Below are 14,130 nucleotides of genomic sequence, written 5' to 3' on the forward strand. Positions count from 1 at the left end.
CCACTGATAGACACGTTTCAATAGCCAAGACAATGAGAGAGCAGTTTCCAAATATTCACCATCAATTTGATGTATGACACGTTGCCAAATCCATCAATAAAAAAATCTCAGCTGCAGGGAAAAAAAAAGGTTCTGAAAGTTTTTCACAGTGGTCTCAGTCTTGCAGCAACCATCTTTGGTGGAGCTCCAAAACTTGTGATGGGTCTGTGGATATTCTAATAGAAAAATGGCGGTCACTAATGCACCACTCTTCCAACATTCACTCTTGGACAGAAAACCAACATTTCCACCAATGTGAACATGGCCCTTTGTCGCAGGAGCAGGAACGATAGAAGAAGTGGTTGATTCCATCTTCACCTCCACACAAAGCCCTTGAGAAGATTGTGTTTGATAAAACTCTATCAAAAGATCTGAATGGACTCACAGAATTCTGTCACACGGGAGATTTGGAGGAGTTCCACAATATGTGCCTAAAGTACAGGCCAAAGAGATTGCATTTCGGTATTGAAGAGATGAAATTTAGGACATTACTAGCGGTATTAGCGCATAATGATAATGTAGGGCATGAACAATCGAGGACAGCAGGAAACTTTGGGATGCTTCGCTACAGTATGGCCAGTGCGAAAATAAGCAACAAATGGGTGGTCAAGCCAGGATATGAGGAAATGGAATTCAATTTTGTGAAAGATCTTATTATTAATGTTTTGGAGTTGCATAATCACGGAATTGCGCGCGACTTTGTTCCGAGTACACATACATTGCCACAAAACATTGCCAACGTGTCCTGTCCACCTAAAGCAGATCTCGTGGAACAGTTCAAATTGAGGTACAAATGATTACCATCTGTTTTTTTGATCAACAATGTTTTTATGAAGTGTCCAAATAAAGCATCCAATATGTCTTTTAAAATGTATCCTCTTTGTCCTTTTTTTTTCAACTAATGCCATTTTTACGATTGCCGTACAATATAACGTGCCCACGTGCTCTGTCCACCTAAAGCAGATCTCGTGGAACAGTTCAAATCGAGGTAGAAATGATTACCATCTGTTTTTTTGATCAACAATGTTTTTATGAAGTGTCCAAATAAAGCATCCAATATGTCTTTTAAAATGTATCCTCTTTGTCCTTTTTTTTCAACTAATACCATTTTTACAATTGCCGTACAATATAACGCTGTGCTTTCACAGTTCACAGTTTCGTCGAGCTACTGTGGGACCTTGACTGATCGTGGGAGGGTCGTGGGAATGAAACTTTGCAGTTCGGCAGTTGCGTTACCATACAGTTGCCCAAATAGCTGAATAACTGCTCGTCCCACAAAAGGGATGAGACCGAGGCTACATAAGGGAAGGAGGCTGTGACATAAGCAGAGGTGAGGCTATTGCTAGACACACTTTGACTCCATTTTGTGTACCCTCGACTCCAATTTTGGAGTAGGGCGCATTCTGTCATTGCCAAGTTTCCCCTACCCCTCAGCAGCGCCACAAACTTCAAGCAAGGACAGCCCCCACATTTTTCCTCCTGTGCCCGTGCTTCACGATTCCAGTTCTCATGGATGCGGTGAGCTAAGATGTTGCAAACTAGGAATGTATCTTCATTCTGAGTGAAGGTCACCAGCTTTGAATTTTTGCTTGCGAGCTGAGGAAGCCCACACATCGCACACACAGTATAAGGTTCAATTGTTTTTTGACCTTGATTGTAAGGGACCATTCCGAAAGGAATTGAATAAAAGGAGGCGTGTAATAACATAAGATATAATAAGGTTCTCCATTCCAAAACTGGACTAAGGAACATGTAAGTTCAGTTTATGAAAAATCATTGATGCGAACGGAGTCTGTGATACGGTCTGCGTTACGCCAAGAGAATGGAAATGCTGAATATAATGTAAGTTTGACTTTCGACAATTGTATACCCGAACGAGCATCAACTTATCATTAGCTGACCGATATTGCTGGGTTAGATTGTACTTGTTTGTTCTGTGTAGCATATTGCAATGAAACGCAAGTACAACCTTTGTGTGTACTGGTCTTTCTACCGGGCACATAGGCATTCCAGCATCGAGATGCATGTAGACCACCACTCGGTTCCCCCAGCTTCAACGCAAATATTTAATTAAAATGCCATCTATGTGCACCTTGAATTGTAGCGTCAGATTCCGCATCCCATTAAGAGCTCAACATACTCCATAGCACTAGCCTCGGAAGCAAATTGTGTATTACTTTCCACGTTGTTTTCTCTCTCTTTACATTGTTTCACGTCTGTGCTAATCGTTAGTTTTAGCTCAATGCAGAATTAATAAGTAAAATGATAAATTGTAATAAAGATCGGCTACTGAGACACATTTCTATTATGTTTTCCAACCAGGTACATCCTGCCATTCTGCGATTGTCATCGATTCCAGAGACCAACTGATGGGTTTTTCAACCCGCAGCTGCAGATACATGTCAATAACTGGATATATATGACTCTTCTTTGGGACGATCGGCAAGGGCCAATATGCCCTAACGCGGTACTAGCCATTAGGAGCAACATAACATCCTTTACGGTGGTCTAGCTCCAAGTTGATGCACAAGCCTTGCAATTCACTATGCGACCAAAGTGCTTCTTTTACCAAAAACAAACACCTTGTGTACCCAAAAGGAACACTGCGTGACTCACGATAAACATTTGCGGATCAAGAGCAAAGAAATAAAATTCCAGTTTGATTGAATATGGCAATAGCCGGAAGTTCTTGGAGCATTTATTGTGAAATAAAAGTACTTTACAAATTGTACAGTCTTGCTGTTTCCTTTTAAAGTACAGTTTTAGATTCCGAATTGTGACGCGCTGTGTTGTGAGGCGATGTGTGTTGATTTCCGGGTTCTGCGCCACGTCACTTAAGTGATGACTGGGCACGTTTGGCTACGCTGCCCAGTAACGCCACAGAGAGAGGTGAAGAATATCACAAGGTTTGGTGATGTCAGGCTCAGGGGCGGGGGATATGATTTAGTGCCGCAAGGGCAGTCCTGCTTGGGCGATGCGGCAACGGATAAGATGATCACAAAAAGGCCACACCCTGATGCTTGATTTTGCATGTGTACAAAAGTGGAAAACTACGGTAAGGTGCATAGGAAATGTTTGTACGATTGGTCAACGTGTGCTTCAAAAAATAATGCCCGAACCCTTGGGACAATAATATTTCTGAGCGCATTATTCCTTTAAATAATTACTGGGCGACATTGGGAAGGTTGCCATAAAGATTTGTAGAGAATTTAATTTGGGCTGCATAATAGATAAAAAATGTATACTAAAGTACTGGAAATCCAAAACAGCCCAGGGAACTAACTTATGTTAACACAAGAAAAGAAGGCTACACAGCGCTGATTGTGCCCAGATGCAGGCCAAAGGACATTTGAGGGCCGTTCCAGAACTATCGGATGCACATAAATGAGGAAAGTGGAGTGACTGAGTCAACACGTTAGCTCCTTTGAATATGTGATGAAGTACAATGACAAATACTGAACGTTCTAACAATTTGATATACAATAATGATCCAATGTATGCACCGTGAAATGTTGCAAATTTCCACAAGTATGTGATTTGAACTTAAGGTGAAGCATCTGCTACTATGTTAAATAAAGTTGTTAGATTCTACAAGCAGGGGTGTGCATGGACGGCCCACAATGTATGTTTTAGAGGGGCTATGCCAAAGATTGGTAGATGTTGGAGGGATGTTAAACACCTTGGAGCCATTTGAAGGGGTTGGTAAACTTTTCAGTGGTATGAAGGACTTTGGAGCACCATATTAGATTAGTCAGATTCAGGGCCGGTCTTTGCGTCAGGCAGCCCAGGCGGCTGCCTGACGTCAGTCAGCCTCTAGGGGGCGCTGCACCAGCAGTTCACAGTGCCATTGCTAGAATACACGTGTAACACGTTTGTTTCCTAACATTATAAAAATTAATGTGCCTGTTCATTTTTATAATGTTAGGAAACTAACATGTTACACGTGTATTCTCCCACTGGCATTGCAACAGGCTGTGGCCGCGGTCAGGGCAGTTTCTAGTCCATTTGGTGCCCAGGGCGAAACACTAGGAATGCGCCCCCTGTGCACCCCATCCCATGCGCCACTCCCACCGCACCCCGTGCACCACTCCCGCTGCATCCTGCGCGCCATTCCCAAACTACACCGTTAAGGAATTCCTACCCAAAGTCAAACAGTCCGTCACACAAGGAATGAATTGCCATTTGCAACGGTGGGACACTTTTTAACTGGTGCCCAAGACAATTATATGCCCCAGTCCCACTTAGGCTGCAGATAATGAGGACTGGGCACACCAAGAGACCATGAATATGGCACAGGATGCAATATATACAACTAACAAAGAACATAAGATGCTGAAGCAACCTAAGCCAAAAGGGCAATGACAAGGAGACACCTGAACCCAATAAACAATCACTTTAACATTCTTTGAATGGGAATCAAGTGTATGCTTTGATACAGTAAAGTCTTGACTGTTGTAAGGATACATGGACCAGGATTTTTTATTTATTCATGCAATGTTTGTCGGGTACCTGCATATTTATTTATTTATGCAATGTGTGTCGGATACAGGTATGTGACAAACATTGCATAAATAAATTATCCGTCTCCATGTACCCGACAAACATTGCATAAATAAATAAATAAACTGGTTTGTGGCTTAAAGAATATTTACTCAGCAACACTGGTCAAAACTATTATCCGCATAGTGAAGTAAGTCATCACCAGTGCCATGCAAGTGGTTTAAAGTGTAATTGATATATAGTTTGGAAAGGAAGCGGCATGAAAGAAATAGTGCTGCTTTAAACTATTATTTTGGCAATTTTCTGGGCTTGCAGGGGCGCACTATGGGCCCAAACGGGTCTTCATTTGTACCGTGTCGGGGCAGAAGGTGCGTCCCTGCAACGCACGCCCACTCCCCACAGCCCACTTCACCTCCCCGCCCATCTCAATGCCAGCATGAAACTATTTAGTGACTAATGGGCCACCATTGGCAGTTTCCTGCCGGCATTGTGATGGAAGGGGCTGGTCTTAGCTGCAGGCGGACCTAGAGTGTTTTTATAGGTGTGCTTATGCCCCCCACCAAGTGGCGCGAAAGTGGTCAGAGGGAGCCTCGGACTTCTGTAATGTCACGTAGTACTTTTGTACTATATGACATTACAGTCGGAAGGGGCAGCACCAACACCTGACCTGTGGAACTTTCCCTGCTTCAATGCGCCACCTCACAAACTGGGGGATTGAATCCCATCCAGAGGCTCCAGGGACCGGAGCTATTGCGCCCCGGGCAGTTGCCCGCCTCGCCCGGGCCAAGAAACGGGCCTGGCCTCGGCCCTCAGCCAGGGCAGGACAATTGGCAAATAAATTAGCAACATTTGTTGCTTTATTATCTTCCCCCAGCCCCGGGTGGCGCCGGTGCCAATGGAGCCAGCCAGGCCCATGGGTGCACGTGCAGTGTGCCCTCCTCCAGGCTATGGGTATGCACTGTCGGCCCCGGGCATTACAGAAAAGAGGAGCAATTGGGTCACTAAATCCTTAAGTTGTTCCCATCACAAGCACACACTGCCAAGCAGCAGCAGAATCAGCAAATACAAACAGTTGCCTCATCCTGCCCTCGCTGATTGGGCCTTGTTTCAGGAAATCCAGCAGTAACTACAGCCTGCCAAGGCAAGCACAGTTCTTTCCTCCTGCTCCCGTCCTCGCAGGTGAGGCCTATTGCTGCATAGGTGTTTTATTTATTTTTAAGATGGTAATGCGGAGATGACTGGGCCAACAAAGAACGGCCTATGGAGGCCACAAAGCTAGACACTTTTGTCAAGGCTCAAGTAGTCATGAAAAAGGAAGCGAGCACTGGTGGTGGACTCTCCTCAGGAGATCAAAAGGCCGGTTCTCGAAAGACCTGGGCAGAGTGTCACCGTCAGCAGATCTTAGACAATTGCAAGTTCCAGCGGGGTTGGATTGGTCCGTCCGTCGGCCATTCGGCCCGTGGCCAGGCCAAAATCACTTTGAGGGCGAGGCCCTGGGGGCCAGTAACATGTGTGGGCCGGTTTGGAGGTTACTACGCCCCCTAGTTCCCGCGCCCAAGCATATTGTTCATCGTTCCCTCTTTCCTGGCCATGCCCCGGCCATTATGGAAAAGAGGAGTGAGTGGGTCACCAAATCCTGAAGTTGTTCCCATCACAAGCACACACTTCCAAGCAGCAGCAGAATCAGCAAATACAAACAGTTGCTGAATCCTGCCCTCGCTGATTGGCCTTGTTTCAGGACACCCGGCAGTAACTACAGCCTGCCGAGGTAAGCACCCTCCTTTCCTCCTGCTCCCGTCCTCGCAGGTGAGGCCTATTGCTGCATAGGCATTTTAATTATTTTAAAATGGTATTTCGGAAATGACTTGGCCATCCAAGAACAGCCTCTGGAGGCCACAAAGCTAGACAATTTTCTCAAGGCTAAAGTAATCATGAAAAAGGAAGCGAGCACTCATGGTGGACTCTCCTCAGGAGATCAAAAAGTCGGTTCTCGGAAGACCTGGGCAGAGTGTCATCGTCAGCAGATCTTAGACAGTTGCACGTTCCAGGGTGTTGGATTGGTCTGTCCATCGGCCATTCGGCCCGTGGTCGGGCCAAAATCACTTTGAGGGCGAGTCCCTGGGGGCCGGTTCCACGCTCGGGCTGGTTTGGGGGTTACTACGCCCCACTAGTTCCCGCTCCCGAGCATATTGTTCATCGGTCCCTCTTTCCTTGGCATGCACTGCTGACTTTATTTTAGTGCAAGAGTTTCATACATTTCACTGTTCACTCAGACTTGTCTTATACTCTTCTTTGGCGTTGTGCTTCTTTTGTTCGGAATAGCAATCACGCAAGTCTAACAAGATAAACAAACACCTACACGAACGCACCTTTTGAATGATGGTGTGTAGGATGGATGCAGGCGCTGGATCAACAGCTGAGCGAAGTCTGCACAGCAGCTGGCTTGGGAAAGCGACTCAGCAACTACAGTAGAAACTGTCTCAGTGGACGGTTGGCCCGTCTTCCGTATAAGGCAAATACCCAGACTTGCAGGATGCATGCTTCACTTTATTTGTTCCGTTGGGGGCGACATGCTGCAAGATCAATTCATGGCCTTTAAAATACCACGCACGGTGCAGCTTCCGATCTCCTTTAACACAAACGCTGGGAAATTGCCATGACTAGCTAACGCCACATTAATCAAAGCTAGGTCTCTAAAGAATGGTTCAAGTGTTGGGGAATCACCTGCTCACACTTTCTGTTGTGTGACCAACCAGTGCGCAAAAGGTGTTTCAGAGCGTGGGGCTCTTAATGCCACCCATTTCTGCATTTGATACACCAGCAGCTAAACACACCCTGGGAAGGCAGCTCCTTCTGCATATTCCATTTCTCTCCCAGGCTCGGGACAATGTTCTTTACCATAATGGAGAATGGGAAAAAGCGCAGGGCTGCAAGGCTGTGGGGTGAGAGTAGAGGGCAAAGCGCACTACACTTGGGGTACACTGGCGATGCTTCCCCTGATACCCGCAGTACTCCAAGTCCCTTGAAATTAAATTCGTCTATACACTGCCCAATGTGCAAGGGCCGCTGTTATTCAAGCAGCAAGCGACTAGTAATTTGCAAAAAGTAAACTTAACGAGTCCCAAGAAAAGGTTGCCTTCCATCCTCTAAGAATGTAATGTGATTGTTTTTGTTTTTATGTTGGGATGGCAGACATTGTTTTTCTTTGCGATCTTACGGTTTCATGGTGCTGTTGGGAGCTAAAATGAGTGATCACAAAGGAAACATTTATGAATTTTGAGAGTTCCCGAGCATGAGCGAAAAAAAAACAATACTCGAACTGCCATTTCTCTGCCGCGGTAATGCACTGCAGTGTGTTTCAATGTAAAGTCCACATTGTAATGAAGATTACCCCTGCTAGTTGTGCAGGGAGTATTCATTCTATTAAAGACTAGGAGGCAAGCATTATGCTTCATCTTCATTTATTTCTACTCTTCAGCAGTTCAACAAAACTCATATAAAACTTTGAAAATTGAACAACAATTCGTTTCCTTTTTTCAAAACTACAAAATCCATGAGTCTCTGTAGTCCATGTCCTCTCAACCAGTCACAACCCACTTCCTGTGCTTGGACTCCTCCTCTGCTTTTACTCGCTCTGACAGTTTCTCATCTTTATAACTAGGCCTTGTTAACAATGCAAAGACTCTCCTGAACTTTGGAACCCAACTGCCGGTGAACCTCCGGTCTCTTCTGATCTTCCCCTATGAAACAATACAATAGGAGATTTTAGGGTGGTGCCTATGTAGTGTACTCGCTAACATAATGCAATACTATTTTAGACAGTACAATACTCGGGTGGGAATTTAATGCTCGCCTCCTAGTCTTTAATAGAATTAATACTCCCTGGGCAGCTAGCAGGGGTAATCTTCATTCTATCACAAGACTGGAGGCGAGCATTATGCTTGTTCAAAGCTTCTCCAGCACCGTTCCAGCTAGACTCTCAACTGGTTTAAAATAAAACTCTTTAAATGTCCGATCACTCGACCAGTCTGCTGCTAGCATTATTTCACTTAATGGTACACCAGCTCTCACTGCTGTTGAAGCCATCGCTCCTCTCACTGAATGATCTCCATGCATGCCCACATTCACACCTGCTGCTTGCATAATCTCTTTGACCCATCTTGTGATGGTAGCTGACGTAACTGCATGATAGGGCTTCCTGCGTGCCATTAGAAGCTGTGTAGTACTTAATGCCCTATTCTCCGCTGTCCTATTCTCGTATTCTTTAATGCATCGTGCTACGCACCATTTTGTATTGTTCGGAAAATATGGGTAATGAACTGTAATTTCACAAAAACATTTGTGATGTCATCTTTGATGTCGTGGGTGTTAGTCTTAGCAGTGCACGGTGGTGGCGCAAGTTATGGTTGCTTAGCTTACCATAACTGGCGAATTTCAAGGGTTTTTCGGTTTAACTTGGAACCATAACGTCCCTTTAACAAAGTTTTTTCACTGAATTTCATAGGTTTTTAGTAGCACAACTCAACCATAACGTACCTTTAACAAAGTTTTTTCACTGAATTTCATAGGTTTTTAGTAGTGCAACTTAACCATAACGTCCCTTTAACAAAGTTTTTTCACTGAATTTCATAGATTTTTAGTAGTGCAACTTAACAATAATGACTTTCACTTTATATACATATCATATGGAACTGACTGAATCTCTTCTACTGTACTTGATGTCCGCGAACTCATTTAATGTTCGCGGACATATTCGAAGAACAGTACCACTACGTAAAAACTCTGGGGGGGCATGTTTGATTGTTATATCATAATATAGGAACATTTAACAAATTCAAAAAGAAGCACACAAACACATTATATGTACTAATACATAAGAAATGTAACCCATATATACAATACACTAACCATTCATTTAAATGCACTATGTTCTAAAATGGAATATACCACAAGAAAATAAATTGGCTTCCAACATAATTACCTCACAAACACGACAGAACTGAGAACAAGAGCAGACCCACTGAGTACATAGGACATATCTTACCTGAAATAGTAAGTGTACTTAATTTTATTCATATATTTATAAACTTTCTGTATTAGATAAAAAAATATATTATTTTTTTTTTTCTCTCACAGAAATGTCTAGTACTCTGGAATGGCTAGAGGAACATTTCCCACATGAAGAAATGTCACAAGATAGTGAAACTAATGGTAAACACTTTATAATACAAACCATTTAATTATTATTATTTTGTATACATTTAACATATATATATATATTTTTGTACAGAGCATACCAAAATAGAAAATACTTCAGAAAAACCTGTTATGGATAACACTTTTCACAGTATAGAAGAAAAATTGGATTTATTGTTGACTAATTTTAATAATTTGAAAACTTTTGTGGAAGATCATTTTAAACCAAAAACCTCATACCATTGCCCCACATGTACTTGCCCCTCCTCACCATATCCCAGTCAATTATCCCCAAACTCTCTCCATAACCCAAAACGTTTTGATGAGACTTCCATCCCTTCTTCACCTAATAACAATCATGATGAAACCCCTAATTCTGCTGTTTTTGTTTCTGTTTCTGCCTCACCTTCTCTGTCATAAATTATTAATATATGTTAAATAAAGTTTAATTTTTATATTGTGTTGTAAATAGCTTCGTTTTATTTTTTTTTAAAATAATGTAGGTGTCCGCGGACAGTGCAGGTGTTCTGAAATGTTCGTAAATAAACGAAAATGGAGGTATCCTGAAGAACACTATACCTGTTCGTACTGTTCGCTAGCAAGATGAAACTATTCTAAGAACACACGCGCTGTCCTGAAATGTTTGTAAAAAAAAATAATTAAAGTGTCCTAAAGAACACTATATCTGTCTGTAATGTTCGGACATGCACTTCCTTCGCGGTCTTGTTCGCGAACGGATCATATGACCGCGCCCACGCTGATCGCGTGTTCTGAATGCAGACACTGTTTGGGTCCCCGAACAAATTAAAAGCACATTTTCAATTAATCCATAATATGTTTCAATAAAATCTCACCATGGCACAAGTCCCACATAGTAATCCTGAGTTTCTACATACCTTTTGAAACTTTTGAAACTGTTTTTTGTTTTTGACCTGTCCGCGGACAGCGCGCATGTCCACGGACCGCGCACAAGCACCCCTATAAAAGACCACGCCCTAGAGCTTATTCTCATTGTGTTTCTGGCTATTCTTCGAAACACAGCGATTTTTGCTGCCAACTGCAGATTTCCATCGCATCTTTGATGGCATCCCTGGCTGCTGAACTGCCACCTGGTGCTGCATCTGCTTCAGCGCCACCCCCACCCCCTCCACCACCACCACCTCCCTAAGGGCCTGAAGAGGGGAACAGGAGTGAGGATGCGGAGGAGGAAGCAGAGGATGTTGAGAATGAGGTAGAGGAAAACCCTACTACCCGCACTAGGCGTGAGTCTTGGGTGTGGCGGTTATTTACCATTCATGGGAATGTTCCTAAGGCTCGTGCGAACCGTGTTACCTGCAATGACTGCAAAATGATACTCAGTCACGGGAAGCACGGTAAGTACAGCTTTGGGACCACTACTATGAAGCGACACCTGAGGTCATTTCACTCTGGGGCTATTCACAGTGTTGTACCTTGCGAAGAACGTAGCCGGTTGATTTCCTCTACTTCATCCTCTGTTTCTGATCCTGTCTCCACAAGGACCACCTCTGTGGGACAGCGTCTTCCTCAAGCTGCCTCACAGGCCATACAGAATGCTGATGACCCTTACCTTTCAAGGGTCACAGTTGTATGTATGTACTGTGACACAGTACTCTGCAGGGGGGAGCGACTTCGTAGTGCTTTTGAGACTATCGCCTCAGAGCACGAGAAGATCTACTCACTAGCCAAATAAAACCCACTCTACATCTTCCTCTCTCAACTCGGCCTTTCTTATCCCTGTGGTTGGTTTTCACCCCTTTACTTTCCTTTCCCCTCCTCTCCTAGTGTGTCGTGTATAAAAAATCCAAAAAAATACAAAATATCCAAAATCAAAAAAAAAATAAGGCTCTTTTCAGAGCCACCTTTCACAGTTAAAAAATAGAAGTGAAAATAAATGAAGCAGGGCCCTTTGTATTTTTAAGAAGTCCGCGGACAGTTCGCGACATTTATAAATTTGGGTTGCTACCCCATCACAAACATTGCAATTTTCTCTGGGAGGAAGTGGTGGCTCTGAAAAGAGCCTTTGGGAGGTGTTTGTAAGTCAAAAATTATAAATGCTTAACACCTACTTCAAAATGGTTGTTGTAATTCCAAAAAAGGTCGCAATGCATTTTGTACATTTCTCAGAAAAATCTGATTGCCAGCATAAGTAAGATGGACTCCATCTCTGCGAAAAATGTTTGTACTACGAAACAGAATATTTTCATTGTGAAAAGAAGACATGCCAAAATCTTTTAGAAAGGCACAAACAGCTTTATTAACATTGCGCCTTGCTTTTTCCATTTGTGGACCAAATGAAGAAGAACGAAGCCACATTTGTCTCTGCGCAATCCGTGAAAATATCACTTGAGAATTAGGAAACATGTCCATAACCTTCCCAAGTCCTTCTTTCATAGCAAATTGCAAAAAAATTCCAGTCACATGTCCTAAACTGTTCCCTCCACAATGAATTACAATTATGTATGGATGTTGCTCTGTCTCCAAAGTAGCACAAAGAGGTAGCAAGTCCAACCACTTCATTCCACGTACTCCATGCCAGTGTACTTCCACATGTGGGAATCCAAGATCCACAGCTACTCCACAGCTTTCTGCATGCACCTTCAACCAATATATACATGAATCACCCAAAATCCATACAGTCTTTTTCCTAAAATACACAGACATAGCTATCTGTTGTTCTCTCAGCAAAAACAGTATATGAGAAACTCTCTTCTGGCACAACACACCACTAAACTTTCCTGACCAATCCCTTTTAGTACTCATTCTCATTTGCATGACTTCTGAACCCAAAAATCCCTGGATGTAACTCCCGATGTCCGCAAACTATCACCATGTCCGTGGACATATCGTAACATGAACAGCCCTTCTACCATTTCCACTTCACTCTGCCATTCCCTCATTGGATGTAGCTAAGAAATCACATGACCATGCACCAATCTCATTCAAGACCTCTACATCTAACTGCATCATCATAGATCAGCACTGCAAATGTACTGTGAATCTCTCTGAGTACAAGTGTCATATCATTGGCAAGCACCATCTACCAGAAATACTGTACAAGACTCCAAGATTTCTACCTGCAGCTCCATGCATATCCATATGCATGAACACAAACTTCAGGTATGCATATTTTCTGTACAGTAGATGAACACATTTTCAAACAGACTTTTAGCTTGTGTAATCTGTAAAATGAATTTACTGTATTTTTTTCAATTTCCTAAAATCAACTATCACTTATAAACCTTTATACTATTTACTTTCTTTATACACACACACTCAAATCATGTTAAACTAACATTTTTTAAATGAAATATATAGACTACATATATTCAAACAAAATTGCATGCAAGCACAATCTATGTTTAAATCTTTAAAAAAATACTCATACAATTTCATATTTTTTTGTTTTTATTTATTTATTTACTTAATTACTTTAATTTAGACATGACATTGAGGCGCTATTACCTAGAACAGCTTAGTTACAGAAATAGTGGTATTCACTGGTATATTATGAATTTCACAAGACATAGTAAATATATTTTTTTTTGCTACAGTTAGTCATTCAATACAATTTGTTCATTAAGAACATATCATATGTACTGAACTGATGCAATGTATCTTATGTAAATAAATTAGTTTAATGGTTTTAAAGAAGGCGCTGAGGATTTCAATTAAAAAAATCAATATCTAAATTAAAAACAGCGCTATATACAAACAAAATTACTAATTTGAAGCTTTTACAATTGCAGTGAAGACCAGTCTCCTGAAAAGAAGCAGCCGAATTCGAAGAACAAAGTGAACTAAGAAGTTACCTGTTAATTTAAGAAAAAAAAGTAAGTAGAATATCACCATAATATTTGTATTATTAATCAAACATACTATAACGTTAATACAAGCTATTTCTGTGCCTAAAAACAGAGATTGTGTACCATTTTCTCCAAAAATCTCCATGTCTTAAACAGCGAATTACAGCTAGAATGGCCCACAAATTCCTATTTTTGGACACACAAATTACCCAACTGAACCGCTACAATTTTCATATTATAGAACAAACAACTGTTTTAATTGTATACATTAGATTTAGTATTTGTACTTTTCCACACCACTAGCTTACTTTTTTTTTGTCATCTGAACCCCAGTTTAGTAACACATAAATTCAAGAATACCTATCCCTACTAGTTGTAGTTCCCAATGCACAATCACACACCATTACATACATCTTTATCATCTTACTCAAACACTCATGCACACAGCACACATACATTCCAGAACACCCCAACCCATATCTTCTTTATTTTTTTCAACAGACCCTAAAGAATGCCTACCAAAAGTCAAGTCCGTAGAAAGCAACGCAAAAGTAGAGCAAATGAAAATAAA

Source organism: Ambystoma mexicanum, chromosome 4p (genome assembly GCF_040938575.1).
Source record: "Ambystoma mexicanum isolate Mex_15411 chromosome 4p, UKY_AmexF1_1, whole genome shotgun sequence".
In the NCBI taxonomy this organism is placed as follows: Eukaryota; Metazoa; Chordata; class Amphibia; order Caudata; family Ambystomatidae; genus Ambystoma; species Ambystoma mexicanum.